This window comes from Hypomesus transpacificus, chromosome 23 (assembly GCF_021917145.1).
Source record: "Hypomesus transpacificus isolate Combined female chromosome 23, fHypTra1, whole genome shotgun sequence".
NCBI lineage: Eukaryota > Metazoa > Chordata > Actinopteri > Osmeriformes > Osmeridae > Hypomesus > Hypomesus transpacificus.
In genome coordinates, this window is record NC_061082.1 from 4,454,437 (window position 1) to 4,480,964 (window position 26,528).

The window sequence follows — 26,528 nt, forward strand, 5'->3', positions numbered from 1 at the left end:
CACACAGAACAAATATATTAAGCCCCACACACACACACAGAGAACAAATATATTAAGCCACACACACACACGTACACACTCAGGGTTAGGCCAGTGGTCGTGTTTCACTCTAAGTGTGCAAGCACTGTGGCTGAATGCCTGGGGAAACGATTGTCACCAGACCACATGGTTGGAGCCCCTCCTACCCAAACTCATCTCCCTGAAATGACTTGAAAGACTTGACAGACTGCACTTCAGCTGGGGACGCTTGGTCACGCTTGTCTCTCTGACGCCAGGCTTTGCTTCTGTCTCTGACTCTCTCTCTTTGTTCACCAAACTCCAACCCAATCAGGGAGAGACCAATACCTGACTTCAAATGCTTTGTCAGGGGAAATGCAGACTACATACATTCAGATAGATCTACCTTCAAAAACACACACACACACACACTCACTAAACCCACCCAGCGGCTTGGGATAAATCCCCAGCAAAGTTATGAATGACGCTCTAATGGCAAAGTAAATCGTCCGAGGAGAAAAATCAATTTAGAAAATTGCTTAAATTCTTGCAGGCCTCTTTCATTGTCATTTAGAGATCACAGGGGGAGAGGAGTGGATGAAATGAATGTCTCTGTGCTCAGGGGCGAGAGTGTGTAGAGAGTACAACTGCCTTCAAGGGCACTTTCATTACATCCCTTTCTCCATTGTCTACCTCCAATTTGTTTCACTCTTTTTCTTCTCTAATAATACCCTGTTGAAGAGGTCTTAAGAGAAGGGTTTTAATGAAAGACATGAAGACAGTGGTCCTGTGGGGGTCAGAAGGTCGTTCCTGTCGTGGTCCTGTGGGGTCAGGGGGTCGTTCCTGTCGGGGTCCTGTGGGGTCAGCAGATCGTGCCACGTCACAGTCGGACCCTGTTGTGTTTCGTACAAGACCTTGTTTTGCTGGTTGAAATTCCAAAGAGCAAAACTCAAATAGTGCGCTTGTTAAAACAACATGGAAGGCTGTGCAAATGGAAGTGGAAAGCAATGAACACAAAGATTTTTCACTTTTCTCTTGCTCACTTAAAGCCAACGATTTATGTTTTGAAAACACACAACAAACCTGTTCACCATACCTTCGATTCAGAGGAAGGAAGGAAGAAGGAAGCCGTATTTCAAGCTCTCTTCTTCGTCTCACTCAGATATTTAAGCTCATGGAAAGTATAGTGTTACACACACGTGAGTGGCCGTGTACAGTATGGTAGGGAACACACCAGTCACTGTGTCCTCTGCAGCCATCTGTTCCTGAAACCTCCGTGCTTCTGTCCCTCTGCCGAGAACACATCCCTGGGGTGAACGCACAGGGAACAGAACAAACCTGGAAACTGTTTCACGTGTTATGACAAAACGTACTTTACTTTGATGCTTCTCTGTCGAACCCAATCCCTTAGGTGAGTATAACATGTGCACGTTGCATACACTTTTAGAACTAACTTTAAGATAAGTGTTGTATAGAACATGGACTGGATTGTTGCTTTATTCCCTTGTGTTTTGCTGTAGACCTCGTTGTAGCTTGTGGTGCACATGGCTACAGGCCCCTCAATGTGTTTATTTGAGGGCAAAATATGTTTTTCTAAGTGCAGGCTCATACATTGCATGAGCATGTAAAGAAAGCATGAATATTGATGTGAGGTTGTCTGGGGAGGCCAGTGGGCGTGTTGTCTGTATGTTGTTGGTGTTTGTTGCGGTGTTCATGCTGGCATGTGTGTGTTTGGATCCATATGAGCACATACACAGGGCACGTCTGTGTAGGCGTGTGTAAATTAGGTCTGCGTTATGTCTGCATAATTCCCACTTGTAGACATCTAAACGAAAAATAGATTTCAGACTCATAGATTCAGTTAGCTGGAGTCTTCTGGGCACATCAGCCAGCCAGTGCCAACAGGTCCCTGGTTAATGAGTCCTTCCCTGGGAGGTTTTTACAGTAAAGAGGCCAGAGAGATGGGCTCCATCCACCTCCTCTGGGAGGACTGGGTTGTGGCGAGGTGTGTCTCAAGGTGACACACTCCCCAGAGTGACTCAAGGTCGTTCCTCCTCTCCTCCAGGGTAACTAGGAAGAGGAGAAAGGAACAGAATGACAGCTGTGAAATCGACCAGCCCACTCAGGGCTCTGACAAAGGAGGAGAGTGTTTCGCTTCCAATTCTTTTGTTTGAGATGCGATGCAAGGCCGTTGTGGAGGGTACAATTTAGCCCCTCGCAATTATTTCAACCAAGGGTAATGATCAATTTGTTATATTTTTCGGAAGCGCAAACATGTTATTATTATTTTTTTTGGTTTGTGGTGAGCATGGTTCTGACAGCCTGTACACCCATGTTCTATAGTCTGTGGTAATTGAGGTGGAAGGAAGGAAGGCTGTTCATAGCTGTTGGATAATCGGAGGTGGTTCAGTAATGTTCATGAGGGAGTACAAAGGTGTGTTTAAATACACAGGGGATGGCGTGCCTGTGCAGGAGCGTGTCCGGGTGTTAACCACTGTTTCAGTCCAGTTTGCATGATGGACAACCTATCCTGCTGCATTATTGATTGCTTCCATATTCAGTTTGCCTTTCCATTTGTCATCTACACTCAGACTCATTCGTAACCACTGGCAGGGCCACAGGAAGTGTAAAGACATTTAACCTGGTCCCACCCCAAATCCTTTTAAATGGATTCTATTAGCATGTGATTACTCTGCAACACCGAGCGGTGAAGAATATCAGACCAGGATCAAACCATTCCATGGACACATCACCATACTCTCCAGCTATACTATCGAGCAACAGCATTTGCCGCTTCCAAGATATTGTACAGAATGATAATCATGATATTAAATGATGGAACACACACACACACACTGAGTCATGACAAGTCAGCAAACAAATACAATCTCCAGGGCACGGTTAACGTGTTCTACATCTATAGTATTTTGATTTGATATAAACATCCTGAGAGTTGACAGGGAACATCAACATTGTCTTCTTATCACTTGGAAATCCAAACCGAATAAAACATGAATCCCACCACACGCGTTAGTCCCCTGAGGCTGCAGCCTGCACATTACTCTTAATCCATCTAGTTTGACAATGTTTTCGAAAAACCAAAAAACCTGTCCACCTCAGATTGTCTCTGTAGCTGCAGTCTGGAGGTGAGAGTGGAGATAAACAAGCTCTCATAGCCCAGTGGAAGACCGTTCGAATCGCTCCAGTTTGTTTGTGTGTGGCTCCTCTTCAATTTGAAGGATTAGAGCTTCAGGTCTCCCCCATTACTCATCATCGGGGTCCACTCAAGCAGTCCACTAGGTGACCTTCTGTATTTAATGCTAGTATAATGAGAAGATTGCTCTGACATTTGTGGTATTGCACTCCGGGTCTATAGATCCTCAAATACCATCTTGCCTCATATTTTATTCATAATACGGTGATGTATGGACAGATGAATGCAGAAACCACACGTCACTGCCCCTTCCACTGGTCGTTTTCCTTCCTTTTCAACTCCTTGGTGTACACAACCGAAACAGGCAAACAAACTGTCTGAACCTGTGGGCTTTTGTAAATGTTTCCTTGTGGAGATTCTCCATCGATGGAAGTTCTATCTGTCCTGCTGACTGGGTGGTAGCCCTCAGGAAGGTGGGTGTGAGTGAAGCTGCCGTTCTAGTCTGCTAAAGGTCCCAGAACACGAGGAGGACTGAGGACATCTATCTGACCCTCCTGCGACTGCGGCGCCCTGGTCAGAGAAGAAGAATGTTACATTGAGGAGTCGTAGCTTTCTTTAGCTTCGGTATCAACCTGTGATCCTGACTATAATATGATCTGATCTGAAGAACAGCTCAGATATATGACAGTTTCCATGTCCGCAGTCTTTCAGGTCGTGTCTCGATCCTCGCGTCGGTTCTTTCAGCATCAATTGGAGGAAATTTCGAAGGTGGCTAACTATCATGGGCCTTGTTAATGGCCATTGATTTATGCCGGTGGTGAAGCTGGATATCCTCCAGTGGTGCGCAGCCTGGATTCATTCATGAGCGCTCTGCTGTCAGAAGGAACAGGGCCTGTCAGCTAACCACAACAAAGAGTCCATTTGGAGGGTAAACACAGGAATTCGATTAGCATCACTCACACATAGACTGGACACACGTACACACACACTATGAGCATGTTGAACTTTGAACCCTTTTGATTACAAGGGGAGCGTGTCTTTCAAGAAAAGCGAGAAGGCAAAGGTGGTGTCAACTGGAAGTGCTCCAAGTATAGATACTGATTTTGTGTTGTACTTCTATACCATGGCGTGATACGATAGTGAGAGGACACGATTGATAAACTGGAAAAAAGAGGGCATAAGATACAATAAAATACGGATCTAGATGTGAGTGGACTTGGAATGTGAGAGGGGTCGGGGGGTGTGGAGCGAGGGTGAGGGGGTAGGGGGGACTGGTGTGACCAATTGTCATGCTGGTGGTACAGCTTGATAATATATGTTCCCCTGCAACGCTCTCATCTCTGACACACGCTATTCATGAGTTGCCTTGGTGATCTGTGATGAGCAGATTGACTACCCTGGGGGGGCCTTGTCGAGGACAGAGGAACGCAGCTCTAATGGACGACGCCTTCCCGACGCCATAACAAATGCCACGGAGCTCGTTAAGTAATGCGTTCGCGGCGCTCCGCGTTTTCACGTGACATCGTCGGCGAGGGGGGGCATGAGGAGGCATGTCAACGGCAAGGCATGAGGAGGAGGGGGGGCAGTGATGCCTCATAATCACCCCCCCCCCCTCCCTCCCAGTCCTCTTCAAGTGTATGTCCCTCCCTGCCGGAGCTGGGGGGGTGATCTAAGGGCGATGAGGATGATGTGGCGCTTGCTTTCAAAGGGTGGCCATAAGGGGTCATGTTGGACTGTGTGGTCATGTTGGACTGTGTGGTCATGTTGGACTGTGTGGTCATGTTGGACTGTGTGGTCATGAACCCAGTGTGGTTTCCAGACGAGGACTCGACACCCCTTCACGAGACGGACAAGCATGCGTGGAGACGCCTCTCCAGCCTCCTCTCTGTCACTGTCATCTTCGATGAGAATTTCAATCTGCCTCTCATTCAAGTAGGTTCCTTGTAGCAGAGCACCCATTCAGACTGTTTTGTCTTTAACTTGATTGTTTAGTCCAGAGATTTAAATGAAACATCCACTACAACATGTCATTGAAAGAGCATCTGCTACACGTCTCCTTGTGTACACGTCCGTGATGAGCTCTATAATGAGGCTGGATACCCTTGAAGTCAAGAGCCCTCTCCAACACTCTTGTCCCATTACACTTACCATGGCCGGGCCAAAACCTCGGGGGCCATTTTGAATCCTCCTGAGGTAAATAAGACATGCAGCTAACCATGCTTGTGAGTGGTGCACTCACGTCATCCACACACTGTATCAATTCACATGCCCCAGCTGCAGACCAAAGGGATACTAATATGCTGTCATAGACTATAGGAACTGGAGAGATGTGATTTCCAATGAAACCCCCTCTGACTTACTGGTATTAACATGTAAGAATGAACACTGTGAAGCTGAACAATGACTTAACAGTCATACATATGAGCTTAGAGTCACATACACATGCACATGCACACGCAAGTCTCTTGGCCTGGTTTACATTGCCACAACACATCCTCAGACAGGGCCCTTCATAAACGTTTTATGCATCTTGGTAGTGAGAACATGAGGATGTGCTCTTACCAGAGGTGCTGCTCAGCATAACATGACAGGAGGGGGGAGGAGGAGGGAGGAGGAGGAGGAGGGAGGAGGGGGGAGGAGGGGGGAGGAGGAGGGAGGAGGGGGGAGGAGGAGGAGGGAGAAGGAGGCAGGAGGGGGGAGGAGGAGGCAGGAGGGGGGAGGAGGAGGTAGAGGCAGGAGAAAAAAACAGCCAGTGCCGGGGGAAGTGGATGAGGGATGGGAGGATGTCTGGCACATACAACACATCTGTCCCACACGCACACATACACACACACCAGCACACATGTTACAGAGCATGGCTCACACAATCATACATACGTGTACCCACCAACACACACACCAATTCACAGACACAGGTTTTTAGAACAGAACGGGAATGTTGTTAGATAACAGAATGAAATGTTGCACTCATCATATATCAGACTTTGAGTTTGACTTAGTAGCCTTTAGGTGGAGAGTACAGTGAGAGGAAGAGTGTGTGTTTGTGTGTTTGTGTGAGTGTGTGAGTGTATGAGTGTGTGTGTGAGAGTGTCATGGTACTGTAGGTCTCAGCCTGGGAGACAGCATCCATATCAACTACAGATTACATTAATTTAAGCAGCACTTAAAGTATTTGAATCTGATTAGACCTCGTAATGAAATGAAGCCAGACACTAAGATTCCCTTTAGATGGAAGCTGTCTCTCTCCTCTCTCTTTCTTGTCTCTCTCTCTTCTCTCTCTCTTCTCTCTGTCTGTCTCTCTTTCTTTCTCTCTCACTCTTGCTCTTTCTCTGCTTCGTTTGTCTTCCTATCTGCCACAACCCCCACCTCTCCGTATGTCTCTCTCTCTTCTCGCTCTCTTCTCGCTCTCTCTCTCTCTTCTCTCCTCTCTTCTGGCTCTCTCTCTCTCTTCTCTCTCTTTCTTTCTGGCAGTCTCCAGGTCTCTCCATCCCTTTCTCTCTCATGTATGGAGTGAGGGTGCTCCCTAGTGTTCTCTGTTCATCAAAAAGGAGAGCGAGAGAGCAGGGGAAGGGGGGGCACATCATTACACACGCTCGAATGCCACAGTCGAATACAAAGAGTCCACTAATATATAGATGTCGCACCTGCACACACACGTCGTGTGCGTTACGTATTCCATTCATTGCACGCTGATATACCGTGAATAAATGGTGTCGTGTTTGAAAGCCAATTAATTGTAGAATGTGATATGGACACACAACTCAGCCGATGAGGATAATGCTACATCCACATTAAATGTACAGTAACACATGACAGGCACTGTATGTTGCACAAGGGATTTACACACACACACACACAGTACAGACACACACACACACACACAGTACAGACACACACACACACACAGTACAGACACACACACACAGTACAGACACACACACACACACAGTACAGACACACACACACACACACAGTACAGACACACACACACACACACAGTACAGACACACACACACACACACAGTACAGACACACACACACACACACACACAGGAGGATCAGCTGTGTTAAATGGATAAGTGTCACATTGCACTCGTACAACCCTCAGACTCACAGCTGCACTTGTGCTGAAAAGCATTTCTGTCATCAACTTTTTTTATTTGACAGCTGCTCAAAAAGACCCATGGTCCTATCTGTTGCTTTTTATTATCGCCATGTTTTCTCGGCTCCAACACTTGGTGTGCTTAAGGAATGAGGGAAATACCCTATCAGTTACTAAATCCCCATGAAAATGCATGTAACATACTCCATAACCCCATTGTTAACGTGAAATGATAGACACCTCCAACACGTTCCACCGTTTACGAGCTGATGGCCGTTCAGGGCACCCTGAGGTTGCGTTCTCGCTAATTCAGCCACAACTCGTCCATAAATTCTCTTTTAAATGACAGCCATGATACTGGAGGAGTACGGTATTTTCTGTGAATTGCAAAGGTTGTAACTGTAGCTGGGAGTGGTGGGGCTGGATCCTTGATGGGGGAAAGGTTGTCTTCAGCTTGTGATAAGAACAACTGGGTGGTCTGAAGAGCAGGTCATAAATAAAGGATTTTAATTCCAGTGAATCTACTGTACTCAATATAGTATGAACAGAGCCCTTGGTTAAAGTGACTTGAATCAACAAGAGTGGATCAGAGAACATACTGAAGCTGGACTCGCTATCAAAGTAAGCGTATATTATGCAGGATGTATTGTGTGTTGTGGGAGAAATAATTGGAACATTGTGTTTGTGTCGGCTCATTTTGAATAATTATAGCTTGACTGTGTGACCGTGTTCCTGTGATATCATCCTCTGCTTGCTGTTTGAGGATCACCCGTGTGAAAGTCTGTCTGCAGAACCACAGCTGTACTAAACAGAGGGACGTGAAATATACACTCATTTACTCTCAATATCTCCCATAAACGTTTTTTATGTTACAAACCATAAATCTATTTTAAATCACTAATACGTGTGCCAGAAAATATGCTACAAGCCTTGTGGAACACCTGGCAAGACCTCCACTACTTTCACAATCTACCAAAACACTTATTGCTTGCAAAAACAATAATAATGAAATGGCAGAGTAATCCTCACAATCCATGAAACAATCCATGACTATGAAACCCTTCTGCCAGACACATCTCAGGACACCGCTGCCTGCCACACGTAAGTCATTTGAGAGAGCTACCCCCAAGGCACTCTTTTTAAGAAGCTAACACAGATACTGCATACATAACAGCTGTTTTTAAGTGTCTGCCATTTTAAGAACTAACTGAGAAACAGGCCTGGTCCTTCCCTTCGCCGACGACACAACCCCCCAGGAGAGAAAATGGAGGGGGTCAGAGTAAGAGAGAAGAGGCCTCTCTGTGTGTGTCTGTGAGTGAAGAGGGGACTGGGGTCCATTTGATTAGCAATTACCCCTCAGATTATCAACCGCCGTTTGAAGTTGATTGGCTTCCTGGAGTCTCGGCTGGGTTACCAGTCTTGTGGGGAGTTGACCCTTGACCTTCAGGGCTGCCCTGTGTGACTCTGGATGCACCCCAGGTACATCAGTCATGCAATCCATCCTTGTCAGACAGCAGATGTCATTTCCTGCTCGCCCCCCACCTTTCACTTCCCTGACCCAGACAGCGCACGTGCGCACACACACTCACTCACACACACTCACTCACGTACTCACAAACACACACACACAAATACTCTCACACAAATATACAACGCACTCACACACACACACTCAAGTGAACACTTACACACACTCGAAAAACCTTTAATAGAGCAGCTGTTTTCCAGGCAAATCTAATTGACAAACCCTGCCATGTTCTATAATGCAATAGTAACTGCTGATGGAGAACTAATGCTATCATCCTAACCCTGGAGATGACCAGAGGTGAAGGATTTGATTACCTAGTGTTGGTAATTGGTAAATGTGTGAAAAGACTGAGAGTGCAAGAAAGAGGAAATCAGAGGGGGTAGGGAGATTCAGGGTGAGGATATAATTGGCTTCTTATCCTCTAGAATTACTAACGTTTATTCCTAGAAGTTACTCCATGTCCAAAGGTCTTTGCCCTCATTTAAATCTCTTCTTCTAAGACAATATTCCACCTCCTACAGTTTCACACAGAGCCAGTAGATTTACGGATCGTGTTTGATTGGCCAATGAACTATGGGCGTGCAAGCAGACCGAGGCCCTGAGAAACGAGAGACAGACTAGCAATTACTCTCAAACACAAGAGCGCAAAAAAAAAGCAGTAAGGTATTAGGATGCGTGTCACATTGCACTCGTACAACTCTCCTCAAGTAACACGCCGCTCAGAGTCGAGGAATTCCTCCTCCAGTCGTAAAAGCTAAGAGGACGCGACAAACTAGAAACGCCGTCTTCTATCTGCGCGCTCCGAAACCCCAGCCTTCTCCCTCACCAGGAGCCGAGAGCAGTGAATAACAAACTGTCTCATTCGCTGTAATTAGAATTTCTGTTAGTATTTCCCCCCGCAACCCCGACCCTCAATCTCCGCTCCATTCATCAGGACGGGAGAACCAGCGCGTGCGGTGGAGCAGCAGGCCTGTGTGATGACAGAGCCCCGCTCATGTTTGAGTCGGGGTAGAAGCACGCTGATGAGGCCTACTGAGAGAGAGGCTGTCGCTCAGATCCACCCTGATGATGGGACTCACCGGGAGACAGCAATAGGGCTTGATGATGAGAGTGCGGAAACGGGTGGATGTGATTCGCGGTCCTGCTTGGCTTCCGAAAGTGGATACGGTATCATGGGTTACGATTTTTTTGTCTTTCTCGTGAAGAAGGGGGGTTGGCTGCACGGGGTCGAGGAGGGTGGTGTTTTAGTCTCACCAGATGGCTATGAATTTTCATTTGGGTGAACATGAATAGATTGTATATAAAGCCGGAGAAGAGAAATGGGAGGGGAGTTTGACATAGTTTGTAATTGAAGCGGTCACATCCTTTTCAATAAACATTAACCGATTAATTGGTAAAATCGCCCGAAGCGATAAATACATCTGTCTACAACGCTGTCTACAGCCCAATGTGTGTGTGTCTGTGTGTGTCACTGGGTTTGCCTCGACAACGTTTTTCTCATTTCCCATCCAGACAGATCAAGAAAATGTGCTGCATTTCCAACCACTGTCCGTCTTAATTACCACATCTCCATCCCTCCTCCAGAAGAAGGGTTACAAGGTCAAACATGGCCCCCTCCCTTTCCCCCCTCTCTCATTTATCCCTCCCTATCTACCTCGCCCTGCTCACACATAAATAGAAACGTCAGTCGTGTACAAAGACTAGCGATTTGTGGTGACGGCCGGACAGAGTGACAGAAACAGGTAATTCATGAAGCCTGCGCGCATGTGAAAGAACCACGTGTACACAATCTCCAGCTTGATTTATTAGCGCTACGCCAGCGCCTGTAGCTCATTCGTTCTCCCGCTCCCCATCTGAGGAGCTCATTCATTATACATTAATGAGTTGTTGATAACAGGCTCTGTGCGCTGTGAGATCACGCCAGAATACGGGAATGATGGCATGGTTGGAGTGCAGTGCCAAGACTGGAACGACTTGAGGCTCTGAAGTCGAACGCCTGGACAGGCCTAGAAAACAAACAGTCTAGTATGAGGGAGAGTAATGCTTCATTGTTGTCACAAACAGGATGTTCAGAAACGTATGACATGTGAAGACAAATGCTTTTTGGTTTTGGGTTCAAGGCTTTTGCAATAGGTGTTTACAGAATTTTCCAAAGACCCATAATGTATTTGGTATTTCCACTTCGGAACTTGTTTAAAGATAAGCACCACGACATTTCTCATTTCCCATAGTCTTAATATAGGTATTACAAATGCCACGCACTGTGTTCTCCACTGTATATGAGGGGAGTCCATGATTGGAATAGTTATTTCCCAGAAGTTAAGCCAGTAGGTAGGTACTTTCAATCAGGAAATCTTGATCCTGAGTAGCATGAACGTTATCAGAGCGATTGGAGAAATCTGTCACATCTTCTCTGGTCATCAGCTGATGAGCATATTATTTACTAGAGTTCCGGGGAGGAGTTCAGCTGAATAGGAGAATCAGTGAACTCAACAGCCTTTTGTCCCCTGCGGGATAAGAGGGCTTTAACATTACCGACTCGAAACCCTCCTGTAAATACCACGAAAAAAAAGCGGATAATCGCTCTCTCATCATGTCTCACTTCGACGGGAGCAAAGGATGATGGCAGAGGTGTGGCGGTGGAAGCGGATGAAGGGAACAGTGAGATCCCAGCTTTTGGGGGGTCATGGAGAGTACCAAGGCCCCCTGGGGAGGGCTATGTGAGGACCAAGCTACCCCCCCCCGCCCCCCACCCCCTTGGAAAAGGCCCGCACATGTCTCACTCCGCTGCTGCTGTCATCACGGAGGATTTGCATGTTGGCGTGGCATTAGTGAAACACAGAGCTCTTTACTCTCCACCTTCTGAAACGAGGTGTGATGGAGAAGCACGGAAAGCTCTCAGCACCCGTCCCCGCGCAAAGAGACTACTTTCCTGCACGTCGTATCCATGACACCGTGCTGCAGGTTTCTCAACTCAGTTGTTTATCAGACTCTATTTTTAGAACGTTCCAGATGTTGGTATGAAATGAGGCGCCCACCAAAGAACCACCAAGTAACAACAAATATGTAAAACTGTCGAGTATCTCATAACAATGATTCAGTGGTTCAAAATGTAATTTTACTAAACCTCGGCTTCTGTGTTTCCATTGCCGGTGTAAACCCCAAGTCAGATTAACAATTAATTTTCAGGTGAAGGACATACACTCTTGTTTATCTTCGTTCAATTAAAATTCATTTCGACTGATTAAAACGAAAGCTTTTTTTAATTAACTGCCACCCCCTTATCAGTATTCTAGAATTCAAGTCTCAACTACAGCAAAAGCGAACCTATGTTATATCACTTCGTATTCCTCCAAGTTACTTTGCCTGACAGCATTCCCCTACAAACACATTCTCTTGGTCAGGTGACCATATCAGCGAAATGAAAAATGTTCCCTTGTTTTCGCCTCACCTTAGCACTTCGTCTGACAGACGAGGCTGTTAAAAATCTGTATCTTTAGTGTTTCCGTGACGACGACTCTCACTTTCCTTCTCAGCTTACATTGCTTACTGGCGATGCCAGTTCTCAAACATGCACCATAAATCATGTCTGGGTGTTGGCGCTAACTGGCACCACAGGAAACAGCGCCGTTATTTAAACCAGTGGCTTTGATAAATTGGTCTGGGATTGTTAGAGAGGCAGAAGTGGCAGACTGTGTAAATGTGGTGTTTGGGGGGGGCGCCTGCCTGCTTCTGTCAGTCACTACCTCCTGGTGGGAGTAGAAACAGGCTGAGTCCGTGCAGACCAGTCCTCTGCTCAGCATGCATGGATGCACTCATTAGCTGACCCACAATATTATTATGTACTGTTCAAACCTTGTCTTCATCAATTCCCTTTCGTTTTCTGAATGTACCGGTGTTTAGCTAGCTGATTATGCGTCTATCACGTGACGTTGATTGCCGTCGATGGGGAAGGAGACCAGGGATGGCAGATGTTAGCAGGGATGCCGCTACGATCGGGCATCACATGTAAACCATTACCATCACGCTGGCTAGACATGCTGCCTGAGTGGCGTGTCAGGTGTCGTACATCCCCATCCCTCAGTGATTGGACCACTCTGGTCTCTTCTGAGGTCAAGGTTAGATCCACCCCATAAATCAATGAAGTGTAGGAAGAGAGGAAGGGTTCAGGAGATCATGGTGGATTCACTGTACAACAATAGTGTGTCCTGCGAGAGAGAGGATGGATCTGTTAGGCTCGTGGAAATTCCTCTCTTTCACGGTCACGCCAAATACCATAGCTCGCTTCCTCGGAAAGAAGATGGTTCGAATTGACCGCCAACAAATAGCGTTTTGGTTCCTACACCTGACTCCGAAAATCTTGCTGAAGAAAGAACAGGTATTTTCATTCTGCAGCAAACACTGAGCTATTACAACTGCTCGTTCACAGGTAGACCTTCATCCTTGTTTTCCATCCCTCTAATCCACCCATTCTCATGCTTGTCCACATCAGGCTTGACCACATTAAAGCAATGATTAACGATGTATTGATCATGCTGCTTTCTACCACTGACCAGAGGTGCTGAGTTGACAGAACACTTCCTTATCTGAGCTGCCCAGCTTGCCAGACAGGAATGTTCTGTCCAGTAAGTACAAAAATGTCTTCGGAGACACATTAAAGTCCCTTTTTGCACATCTGCACACCCTGACAAAATGGATTGAGATTGGCCTGCTCGTCCATGCTGCGGACGTCGCTGTCTGTCGTTTGTGTTGTTTTCCGATCGTTTTTTCGCCTTCAGCTATATTTCTGGAAGTTTAGCAGGAGTTTGGCCTGAATTTTTAGTGTTTTTTTCCCCCCTCGTTTGGAGATTTTTTTGTCCGCTTGTCGCTCCTCTTCACCATTCTTCCCCTGGCAACTCTGCCACACGACTCCCACCTCACACGTCCGTCTACCCATCAGCCCCTGCTCTCCAGGCTCCTGCCATTTAGGAGAGTGCATTTTTAAAAGGGAGACTAAATTACTTCTACAGAGATGACATTTCCTTCTAATGTCTAATTTTAGGGGGAGATTGGTATGTCCTCTACCTGCGGACGCTGATGAAGAAGCACATTTCGGATGTTCTCCCTCCATTACCTTTCCCTTTCCCCATCCCTGTCAGTTGTACTTTCCTCCTGCTCCCACTCTCGCCAGTCCCCGTCTTTCCCACCCTCCCACAAATGTCCTCTTTTTGGCAGCAATCTATCACCACTCTTCGGCCTCCTCTCATTCTCTCCTGGATAACCTGGATGTCGTGTTCTACCCCTCTTTCTCTCTCTCTCTCTCTCTCTCTCTCTCTCTCTCTCTCTCTCTCTCTCTCTTCTCTCTCTCTCTCTCTCTCTCTCTCTCTCTCTCTCTCTCTCTCTCTCTCTCTCTCTCTCTCTCTCTCTTCCCCACTCCCCAGTCCATCTCGATCCCTCTCTTGCTGTCCCTTACCTCCTCTTCTCTCTCTGTCTTTTACCTTCCCTCTCCCTTATCTCTCTGATTGTCAGATAATGGTTGTCTCAGAGTGCTTCTGCTCTCCATCCTCATTTCCTGTCGAAAACCGTTTTCCTTCTCAGTGTCAGTGATCACATGCCGCATTCCTGGCGTTTAACCTGCAGCGGCCTGATGTATATCTCCTTGCCTTGAGAAGAGAATGTTCTGGGGTCACTTTAACAGAACTCGCCCTCTCCGAAGAGGTGACATGAAGCTCTGGGACCAGAAGTGGTCTTTTGTCCGGAAGTGAAAAGGTGACCGCACTGGCACATACAATGTGAAAGCTATGACATTACGAGGGGTCTGTGACCGTAGGCCAGCTAATGGGGGAGTGGGGTAGGGGGGGGGATGGGTGGCAGGGGGGGATGGGTGGCAGGGGGGGGGCAGGGTTGGAAACAAGGGACAGGTTTAGTGTGTGAGTTTGTGGGGTGGGGTAAGAGTGACAGGGGTTTAGCAGACATCCTTTGCCCCTCCCTGGGCATGTTTCCCCATGTCCTCTCCATGCCCTGCCCCTCCTGAACTAAAGCTGTGTCCTCTCCATGCCCTGCCCCTCCTGAACTAAAGCTGTGTCGTCGTCGTCCGCCCCGCCCTTCAACTCCAAAACAGTACGGGTTTGAGACTGTAATGCCCTCTCAATGCCCAGTCCTTCTTCTCAATACAAAAACACCCAAAAAAGATTCAATCAGTCAGACTCCCCCTGCAACAAGCTGTCAAGTTTACACAGCGATGAAAAGATGTGACAGACAGAGAGAGAGCTGGCGAGCGACATGCACTGGCTGAAGGAAAGAGTGGAGAGAGAGAGAGAGAGAGAGAGAGAGAGAGAGAGAGAGAGAGAGAGAGAGATTGAAAGAGAGAGAGAGATTGAAAGAGAGAGATTGAAAGAGAGAGATTGAAAGATAAAGAGATTGAGAGAGAGAGAAAGAGAGATTGAGAGAGAGAGTTCCTGGGTCCTAGCTGTCATTTGGGGACAGATATGCATCTGATGGGGAGAGTGATGCAGCGCTTCTCTGACCTCTGACCTCCTGTGTCAGTGCTGCTGCCATCATGAGAGGCTGAAACACACACTGAAACCGTGGCCGACCTAAGCTCACGCACACACGGGGGGGGGGGGTCACACGCACGGGGGTGCAGACCCTGCGTATCCATTGTAGCGTGTGTGTGTGTGTGTGTGTGAGAGAGAGAGAGACTGTTTGCTTCTTGATGTGTCTCTATGGATCTGTCTGACTGTCTATTTATCTGGTGGCCTGTTTGTCTGATGGTCTTTCGCTCTGAGGAGGAGGGAGAGACGGAGGAGGGGCGAGAGAGGAGGGGGCGAGGGTCGGGCGAGGGTCGGGCGAGAACGTTGGCGCTCTGTCAGAGCCCACGCTGACGGTCCCATGAACTGTCTGTAACCTCCACTGATACGAGACAAGCCTCAAAGCAGAACGGGATCTTGTAAGCCGGAGTAAGACGGAGACAACAAACACAGAGATAAGAGTGGGAACGACAGACATGTCAGACAACGGAACGGCCGGAAGGTTACTCTAACATGCCGTTTAATGAGGAGTAATCTTCTTGAATGACTAAAGAGGTGTAGTCGATTGTGGATATTTTGATTCCCTGAAAATATAAGTGCACTTTCTTGTACTCAGATTTCGGTACAGATTTAAGTAGCAATTGAAAATCCAGAGAATTCTACTTTTGTCGTAAAGATCTTTTTTCATATTTAGCTGTTGTTGATGGGTACTGGACCCATATTCACCAACCACACTGACTGAGCCAGTTCACGGCAACACAACCCAACCCAACAAAAAAAGGATTCAAACAGTAAAGGTGTCCCTGACTGAGGCAGGAGACCTCAGGGAGAGGGCGAGGCCATCAGACCACCTGACTGGCTAGCCTCGTCCCACCCCTCAACACGTCCGTGAGCTTGTATGTTTTCCACGCTCTGCATCTCCTCGTTTAAATACGTAAATCAACAGTGATTTGACCGCAGAGGCCAACCTCAATGTGGCGTCGAAAGCAAAGCAGTCCCACCGACCAACCGCAAACACTGTTTTATATTCACCCCCCCCCCCAAAAAAAAACACATGCCACAAACCTCCAGAAGGAAAAGGCCTTTGAATGCGGTTCAGTTTCCCCCGGGCTAATTGGAGGGATGCTTTCTCCCATGTGAGGCCACACACAGTCACTGTGTTCTGCCTGAGTAAGCCAGTAAGTTACAAGTCTGTGTGTTGACTGAATAACTATCAACTAACTATCAATCGTAGAATACTCATGGATTTATAAATATATAGTACATTCCTATTATTGTCTTTTTCAACACAAATCATTTTTATACCATTCACAATCTATCCAACAAAAATTATAGTAGATTTGATTATATAGTCTGTTTTTACCGATAAATACATCATTTGTAGCTGTAAAGTGAAATGTCGCTTAGATCAGAACACATGTCGCTCTGTGACTCAGAGAGGTCACTTCGGCCATGTATCCTCATGGGAAGGTATGACAGAAGGACATGTGTGTGTGTGTGTGTGAGTGCATTAGTGTAAGGTTAGCTCTCAAAGCATTTGCAGCAAAGCCTGGCATCTCAGAAAACACAGTAATGTGAGTAGATGAGCCTCCAACTCCACCACACAAAAGAGGGGTGAAGAAGGAGAGAGAGAGAGAGAGAGAGAGAGAGAGTGAGGAAGGGAGAGAGGGAGGGAGAGAGGGAGGGAGGGAGGGAGAGGGAAAGGGAGAGAGGGGGGGGGAGAAATGGTGGGGGGGGGGGGAGGAGGGAGGAGAGAGAAAGGGTGGGGGGGAGAGAGGAGGGTATGAGGGGGGTGCACTCCATTACCCTCCCAGCTGTCTCAAGGTGCACTGGACCATGGAGAGGAAGAGGGGGAGGAAGAGGAGAGGCAGTTTAGGGGCACTTGTGTCAGTTCCAGAAACCGAGGATTTCAGAGTACACGTTTCGCTGTTCCGGTTTTTCCAATGCATGCTGTAATTAGTCTATACCAGGAGAGACAGAGTGGGTGGCTCAGTTCCACTGTTATGACAAAGAAATGCTGGACATTAGCAAAGTGTGGGAGGACAGAGACATGAGCAGGCTAGCCAGAATAACAGTACTTAACTGCATCTCTGTCGACGTCCAGAATCACACAAAATGTTTGATAACACAAGGACCCTTCACCTCTTCTGTCTGAGGACAAAGAGAAAGAGAGATAGGAAGGAGAGAGAGAGAGAGAGAGAGAGAGAGAGAGAGAGAGAGAGAGAGAGAGAAGAGAGAGAGATAGATGGAGCCAGAGTGAAACAGGTCTGCTTAGTCATGTGTGGTGTGATACGAAGGGAGCTAAATCAGCTCGCTGAAGAAGTGTAGGATCAGCAGGTGTTTCTCCCTGGCAGGAAGTCTGACTCCAGGCAGGACTGGAACACTGTCCTTGGTCTGAGAAGACGCACACAAGCTTGTCCGACAGACACTGACACACACACACATTAGACACACACACACACACACACACTAGACACAGACACACACTAGACACACACACACACTAGACACAGACACACACTAGGCACACAAACACACTAAACACACACACATATACAGATGCACACCCCAACCTCCAACAGGAAGTAAATACCAGTATTGTATGAAGCAGAGTACTGTATGTATGTGTTGTATGATACACAGCAACATTTAGATTACTGGGGCTGTGTAACTCACGGCCATTTTACAGTGTGTTAGACAAGCATAAACATACAAGCTCTTAAGTATGACAACCCTCCACTTACCTGTAGTGTACGATTAGTATTTTTACAACCAATCTATTACACAAACCATAACAAGACTAATAAAAGGAAAGGTCGACACTGACCTATCACAGACAAGCAGAATTGTGATAGCCAATAGCGGAACAGGAACAGATAACCTATATTACAGTAATACCCAGGACGTTCAGTCAGAGATGATTAAAGCTTGAAGTGTGTTTGGGGACCCGGTGAGGGGAATGAGGATATGGGGTGATTAAAAATAGAATGAGAGCATAAATACAGAGTGTCATGGAAATGGCCGGAAAGAGCTATCAAAGTCCACAGTGCCATTAGCTTTGGAAAATGGTTAGAGTTTTTATTGCAAAGTTATGGGTATCCTGTCATTTTCAATCTACCTAAGGATACACAGAGCAAGCTTTTGGCTGATGGAATCAGAAAGGGCTACTCAGCGCACCTGTATTTTCGCAGAAAAAATATGTTTTATTTCTTCCAGTTGGTCTACATTATCATGGAAATCTGATGGTATAGGTACTTAGGAATGGTTTGACCAGTTGTATTTTTATTTATTTTTTACATTGTCATTTTTTACATTATTACATTTAGAATAATTTGCCACTGTTTAGTTTTATCTAAAGAATTTGTAGGCAGATCCAGGTATATTTTTGTATGGCCTTGCTATCTTTATCCTTATCATGTGACAGAGATCAGTTCCATTTTGACAGTCAGGGTTTACTTGATTGGGTGAAATAGATCAATGTGTCTTCTTCAAAGAGCTCTGAAGGAGAACGTAGTCAGAGTGAGAAGCGTTTCTGCTTGTGGAAACTTGAACCATTGAACCAAGATAGTGTCCCTGATGAAAGCAGGCACATTAATGTGCCAAGCATGTCCTTGGTTGAGTGTTTTTAAAGGGTCACATTCAACATATCTATTCGATTCTGCTGCCAAGTTAGATAAATAAATCATTAAAGTGCAACTCCATTCCAGAGTCCCATGTCAACACTGTGTTGAAGGCAGTTTGTGCATGCCCCTGGTCACACGTTAATAATGGCTCTCACATGTTTCAGAGTCTTACGTAAGAAATGTTACTCCACTGGGTTTGGAAAACTGGACATCCATTTGTTACAGTTTTATATTTATTCATAAAGTTGAGTCGTTTGCAGAACTGTTCCAAATGTGTCCGCCCTCAGTGGAAAGTGATTTCCCTGTTGTCGACTTTGCGGCGAAAATATGCAGAAAATATGCAAATGTATGTGCTGCCAATCCAGTCCTGTTGATTCCGGTTTGTCCCCCTCTGCGCCTGTCATAAACCATGGGGGGAATCAGTAGCGTTGATTATAATGTGTCAGATATCATCATCAGAATCAGACTGAAGGCTGTAGGGACGATATTAAGAGGGGGGGGCGGGGGGGGGGGGGGATTGGGAACAGTCAAAGACAGAGGAAAAAGGGTAAAACGGCAAAATAGACAGATTGACAGATTGAGAGAATATAAGACAACAGAGAGATAAACAGAGAGAGAGACAGAGAGACAGAGCGGTGTGTTTTTGAGAAGTTCATCTGGTCTGTTTTAGCGTGATGCCATGTTTTTTTTGACGGCTGAAAGGGAGCTACGTGTCGCGGGGTCTCTCGATCTGGCAGACAGCTCCTTGCTGAGGCCCGTCAGCCGGTTAGCGCTTTAAAGTCACCGCTCTCAATCTGTCTCACGAAGGGGACTGAGCAAAAAGGATGAGGGCAGTTGGGGGGGGGGGGGGGGGGGGGAGAGCAAGCACGGAATATGACGGAATATAACGACTCATCGTGAAGAGAGGCGGCCATTTTGTCCCTAGAAAACTAGAAGGTGCTTGATGTCAGTCATCTAGAAGACTTCCATTTGAGGGAGGGCTGCCTGTCACAGGGTTGAAATAAAAGTGAAACAGAACACATTTTACTACCCGACTATGCTGTTCAAACACATTGAGTCAGGCCAAAGTATTACAGCCTCTATTTTGAAACAGTCAATGCATTATGCATGAAATACGTTTTTATATTGCTTTTAAAAGGTAATAACTGCCATGTAATGTCGGACTGCTGGTCAGTCTGAATAACTAAAAACACCCACGGCCTAAATGAAAAGTGAGTTACATTTTAGTAATGTCTGGAAACTGTTCCCACGGAAACGGCACTAAGCCACAGCAACATCGTTGAGAAGTACTTCCTGTTGGACTTGGCATGTGTTTTCGGACACTTTCTACATACCTGCGTGATGGGGTTCCTTCAGACCGATCCAGGGGAGTCAAAACTGTAATGTCATTGTGGCTTTCACTGATGGTACGGAGCCCAAAAACTGCCGGCAGTTCTGGTGAATGCAATTTTTATGTAGGTACGTACCCGCCGAAACCTCGCCAACTCGCCCTTCACCGAAACTGATCTTTATTTTTTCCCCAATCCATACAGGAACGTATTCCTACCCAACTCCATGTAACCCTGCAATTCAGCAAGCCTTGTCCATTTAGTTCCCCCATGAATATGAATCCTGTCATTATTAAAAAGGCTGTATAGTCAGACTCTCCGGCTAATGAAGGTGTTTTGGCGTTGGCTAGCTTAGTGAACATTGTGTAATACCGTCCAAAAAAAACACTTTCACTGAGCTGCAGTCTTGAGTGCCTTCGTTGTGTGTATGTTTTAAGCGTTTCCAAGGTGAGAGATCATGGTTCATTAGATGGAGCCCTCTCACAGCGTGCCCCCTTGCATGTTTTTGACATTTCGCTGAGCGTCAGCATGTTTGACTTTGGTACGGTTCCTGTTGAACTGAAGGGGTTTAGCAGTGGGTGACCTGTGTACTGCTGAAAGCAACGATTCATAGTGTAAGTTCAGCACATCACCAGGAGGGAAAAACACAACGTACTGCTCTCACAGCCCTCCATGTTAGCACCAAGGGACATGGTTTCACACAGGATTAGAACAGACTTTTACAGGCTTCGATTAACTATCGGTTCAGATATTACATTTACATTTAGTCATTTAACAGACGCTCTTATCCAGAGCGACTTATAGTAAGTACAGGAACAGTCCCACCCGAGGCAAGTAGGGTGAAGTGCCTTGCCCAAGGACACAATGACATTTTGCACGGCCGGGAATCGAACTGGCAACCTTCAAATTACTAGCCCGATTCCCTAACCGCTCGGCCACAAACTGTCTCTCTGTCTCTCAGTCTGTTTCTTTCAAACTATCCTTTCATCTTTCTGGCTCAATGTTTATTTTAATTTATTTTTGCCTCGACCAGCGGCTCTATAGTTCACTCTGTCAGTCCACAAAAAATTGCATGTGTGTACTGTAGACTACGTGATCACTGCTCTCGCGAATTTGTGCGTTTCATCCTGTCGCTCTCTCTTCTTAAGCCCACAGTTTAAGTTGCCTAATATATGCACCTGCACAAACCTGGCCAGCTGGAGTTCAGCTGTCAACAACCTTGTGCCGGCGGTACATTAACAAACTCTTTCTTTCCTACTCGGTGGCACCAGTTGACAAACTCAACGGAAAATGTTGTTTCATGGTGCTTGTCGGAGTTGTTTCCAGTTAGTGTACCTGTGAGAAAGTCCACTGGCTCGCAGCGGCACTCGACCACGGCAGGGGGGGGATCAGTTAGAGAGGGGAACAGGTTGGCAGAGCTGGATGGAACAGTGAGAGCTCTGAACCGTGCCTTTTCCACACGGAGCGGACAGGGAACACAGTGTGTGGTGCTGGGCCTCCTTCCTGGCCCTTCTTCGCCCAGCGTTTTTTTAAGCAGCTAGAGGAGGGGTGACCTGCTGTGCCGCTGGAACATTTGGAACATGTGTCCCTTCAGGGAAGTGTAGATGGTCAACATGGTGTGTGTGTGCTGATGGCTTTGGTTGCTAGCTTGGTCTTTGCTTCATTCTTTTTCCCTGACCATGATTGATTTATTTTAAAGTTTGACGCTGAGGAGTTGGGCTCTGAAAAGAGAATGCTAAAAATAGCAGCGAAAATTTTGTAATTTTGGGATGAGGGTGAACATTTTGTTTTGTATCTACTCAACGGTCAGGTTGTGGGTGTCTTGTGGATTTCACATCAATATGTTGTGCTCTTGTATTTCAGGGCCGTACATTCAAACTGTCCATTTGTTCGTGCTTTCAGTCCCAACAGAGTGGGAAGTGGGAGTAGGAGTGGGACAGAGAGATAGAGAGTCATCAGCAAACGTTATCATGCGATTAACATCAGCAGGGGCAGGAAGAAAATACTCAGGAGGCCGGGCCTGAACTAAAGAGAGGGGAAGCCAGATCGTTGGTGTGGTCACAGCCCTGAGGTAATGGACAATGAAACGATCTCTTGCCGGGGTCGTCCGAGATGAAATGAGAAGAGATAAAAGAACCGATTCAGAACGCAGCCATGTGAGAAGAGAGAAAAAATGATAGGCCACACACCACACATTTGTGCCTACTGGGTTCAGACTAGGTTAGGAGGGAAGTGATGTGGCGGAATATTGCGGGGTGTGATGCAGGTGTGCTTCTGTTCTAATGCTTCGTTAAGTTCGTTGGTAGTGTCACGTTTTTCGATGCCGACTTAACTCAGCCGTAAAAGCTCTTGTTGATATGAAAGAAGGATATGATGGCACACTGAATAACATGGACCAGAGGTTTCCAGAACATGGCAGATGGGTGTCTATCAGGACAATAAAAGTTAAGATTAATAAGCGGGACCTTACAAATCAGTCATAAATGCATGGGACCTTATTCCCCTTTCTCTCTTCTACTCTTTTATGTCAGTTATGTAAGAGGGATACAAACATCCATATCTTGCGATGTGTTTTATGTGGACAGAGAAGATAAGATACACAGATGCACCCATCTGCCAGCTAGCTATTGTTGCGGGTACAGTCAACCATCTCACCATTCAATAAATGCTTAGCATTTTGTAACAGATGAGACTCCGTAGCTGAAAACAGTCGGTGGCTTGTAAATAAGCTTTTCCGCTTTTGAGAGACACAAAGAGGGAGACCTAAAAAGAAGTAAAGATGGAATGCATGAGCATCGATCGCCCCCCCCGGCCATGTCTTGTCTCCACAATAACACACTATTGATGTCCTGGAATTGCTTTTGAAGACAGACAGATTGATATAATGCCGGAGAGTTGGCCCCCTTAGGCAAAGCCTGTCAGTGCCGTTATCTGATTGGTCGACCTTGGATATCTCGACCAGTTGGATTGCAACACCCTCTCTTCATTTGTGATTTGTCTGTTACAGTAATCTATTTTCAGGAAGCCTCGAGGGCTACTGGGGAAGAACATACAAAGTGGCCATTTTGGAGAAATCTGGGCCTGGTTTCACATAACCACAATCCCCGAAGAGGAAACTGTCTATTATTGGCCTTCCATTTTATTGTTAGTGCAAGCAGGTTATCGCTATTGATTAAGTGTCACAGGGGCAACCTCCAAAACCTGTGTGACGCTGCAAAAGGAGAAAAGAGAGAGGTCTTTTAGAGCTTCGGCTGACGAGACAGAGTGCTTACACTACACTTTGCCTTCCTGAACAAAATGACTTGTGTCTGAGTATTGACGTCTCCTGGTGAAAGTTCCTCTTCCTGTGAACTCCGGGTAAGTTTACATCCACGCTTGGTTTTAGTGTGCCGTCACCATTCGATGGAGCTGAAAAGGTCTGGGTTACTGGCATTGTCTGACCTATAGGAAGACCTATAGGAAGTTGCTTTGGATAAAAGCGTCTGCTAAATGAATACATGTAAATGTAAGAGAGAGGAAACGGCATTGTTTCAGATACAGAACTGCATCTCTGTGGTATATGAAATCCTAACCCGTCTCTCATCACGGCAGGTTTGAACCAGGTTAGTTCGGGCGCAGGGTGCAGATGATGTGTAACTGTGGCATGTGTGAGAAGGACAGAGAGGAAATGGGTTATTTCTGACTACAGGAGACGAGGGAGAAAGTGTCTTGTGCAAACTCAGCCAAGGTTAGCAGGGAAACGAGCCGTCCTCTCTGGGAGCCATGACACCCTCTGGCAGGATGGAGTGCTGCTAGGATGGTGTGTGTGTGTGTGTGGGTGTATGTGTGTGTGTGCAAAAGTAAGAGTGATAGACAGAGATTGGGTGTGTATGTATGCTTGTGTATGTGCTCGTATGCGTGCAAAAGCAAGAGTGATAGAAAGAGACTGTGTGTGTGTGTGTGTGTGTGTGTGTGTGTGTGTGTACTGTATGTGTGTGTGTGTACTGTATGTGTGTGTGTGTACTGTATGTGTGTGAGTATCTCCTCAGCCAATTCTCCTAGGCCTTCACCTCCCAGGGCGGCGGCAGAGGCAGCAGAGGCAGCAGAGGCAGCAGAGGCAGCAGAAGCAGGTGGTCCAGTTCTCCTCCCCGAAATGAAAGGACAGCATGAAAGCACTGACCTTCCCTATCCTTCCAGATCCTTCCACAGAGCATCGCTGCTGAGATGCTTCGGGAACTGCACTTTGTCCAGGTGTTTCTCTTTGGTTTTCTGTTATTTACTTCTTCTTCTTTGATCTCTTCCTGTCTGTGCGTCTGGGCCTGGGTCTCTTGGAGGGGGCGGTCTTACCCTGGTCGGACCGTGGGTGAGTGGGGCGCCCTCGGGGGCAGATTCCTCTCCTGTGATCTACGTGTGGTTTCCTCCTAATCGCTCCTGTTTGACTTTGATGCAGCTCAAGGGACAGGCATCCTCATCGGCTTCTGAGCTGTTACGGAAATAAGTGAGCAACGTTGCCTGTAATGGTCCTTGCTTGGTTGTCAAAATCGCTAAGGATACGTCTGAAAACGTCTTAACGCTTGCCGTCAATCCGCATCTGGCCCGTCGGGTTTCCTACTGTCTTGGTTGATTTCTGAGGTGCAGTGATGATGGCTTGTTTTTCAGAGAATGCAATATTTTTACATTACCTGTCAACAAAGCGAGAATAAAAATGGTCAGTGAGTCACTCCCAGGCGGAAACAAGAATAGCATCTGTTCAAGCGCTGTTCTCTGTGAAATCCTGCCAAGACAAGCCTTCCTCCGGTTGCAAATGTAGTTTAGAATCACACCGGGTATTCGAAGGAAAAGTGATGCGTGCCACGAGTGTGTGTGTGTGTGTGAGATTTAGCTGTTCAAAGGGGTTACAAATAGAGTGTTGAGTGGTGTGTGGGGGGACAAGCTTGTCTCCGCGTGCTTTTTTAACAAACCTGGCTGGTCGTCCACACTGCTGCAGCAGTAGAGAGCAGGGCTACACTGTGTGTGCTTGCTAGATAACTGGCACAGGTGGGTGGGGGGGGGAAATGGTGAACTTCAATTCACAGGCTTATTAACCGTACTGTGCATAGCAAGACAAACTTTGCTTTTGATCTATTGTTGTGTACTTACCATGTTGTGCAGTTGTAGTACTGTGTGTGGGAGTGAGCGTTCATGTATGGTTGAATCTTTGTGTGCGTGTGTGTGTTTCTGTGTGTGTGAGCATGCATGTGTGATTGAAAGTGTGTGTGTGTTTCTCCTCGAGACGCATTGAGGCCAGGGTAATCAAGAGAAGGTATTTCTCTGTAATCAACCCGTTGTGAATGTAAGTTCTGAGATTGTCATGTTCTCCTTATTTGTTGTTTTCCCGTACTGTGCACCAAACTCTATTGTGTACTATGCAAACATCCACTGTTAACCAAGACAGGGTCCCTCCACACATCTGTAGCCTAAAGCCCTATGTCAAACCCAATAAAAAATGTACGGTATATTCCTTTACTCACAGTCCTGTGTGATAGAAGTCATTCATTCCAAAACTGAAAGACAGTTAGGCAGGATTGAAGAGGATATGTAGGCCTACTGCATGTTAATTATACATCATTGTTTTCAGCCTGTGGTCTGCACATCTATGCCAAACGTTTCTGGAGCAGGGGAACCTTCGCTGAACTGCCCATCCTAGGTTCCCTCTACCTTTTCTCTCTGTTTCCCAGGAAGTTTTCCCTTGAAGGTTTTAGGTTGGTTTAGGTGCAGTTCGGTGGGTATCCGTGAAGCCCTTTTGTGACATCGCAAAAAAAAAGGGCCATATAAATATTAATTTGACATTGCTTTGAAAATATGTAAACCGTGTCATGAACTACGGTTTGCGCAGGAACGACCTCCAGTGCCTCCGAACGCGATGCTGTGGGATTCCCTGAGGTCTGAACAGGGAGAAAAGCAGAAGGCTCGTAGCGTGCGGATGCCATAGTAACACCGAGCTGCTGACCGTTCCAACTCCAAATGTCTTTGAAAAGGTGAGCGTTGCTTACTTCAAACGGAGAAGAAGAGCCCTGAGATGCACCCACAGTTTCCAATCCTCTTTTCATCTTCCACTCAAATCAGACTGTACACTTCGTCTGACCAAGAGGGTTCGGCCACAACAGTGAACAAATACAACTAGGCTACCTTTCTGTACTTCAGAAAATACATGGATTTTTCATATTATTACAAGAAATTGCGATTTCAAGAAATCTTTCTTCTTATGCAGGAAATGAGTAGGCCTACAGTGGTAATTTTGAATGTTGTCTATCTCATTGTTATTGGGG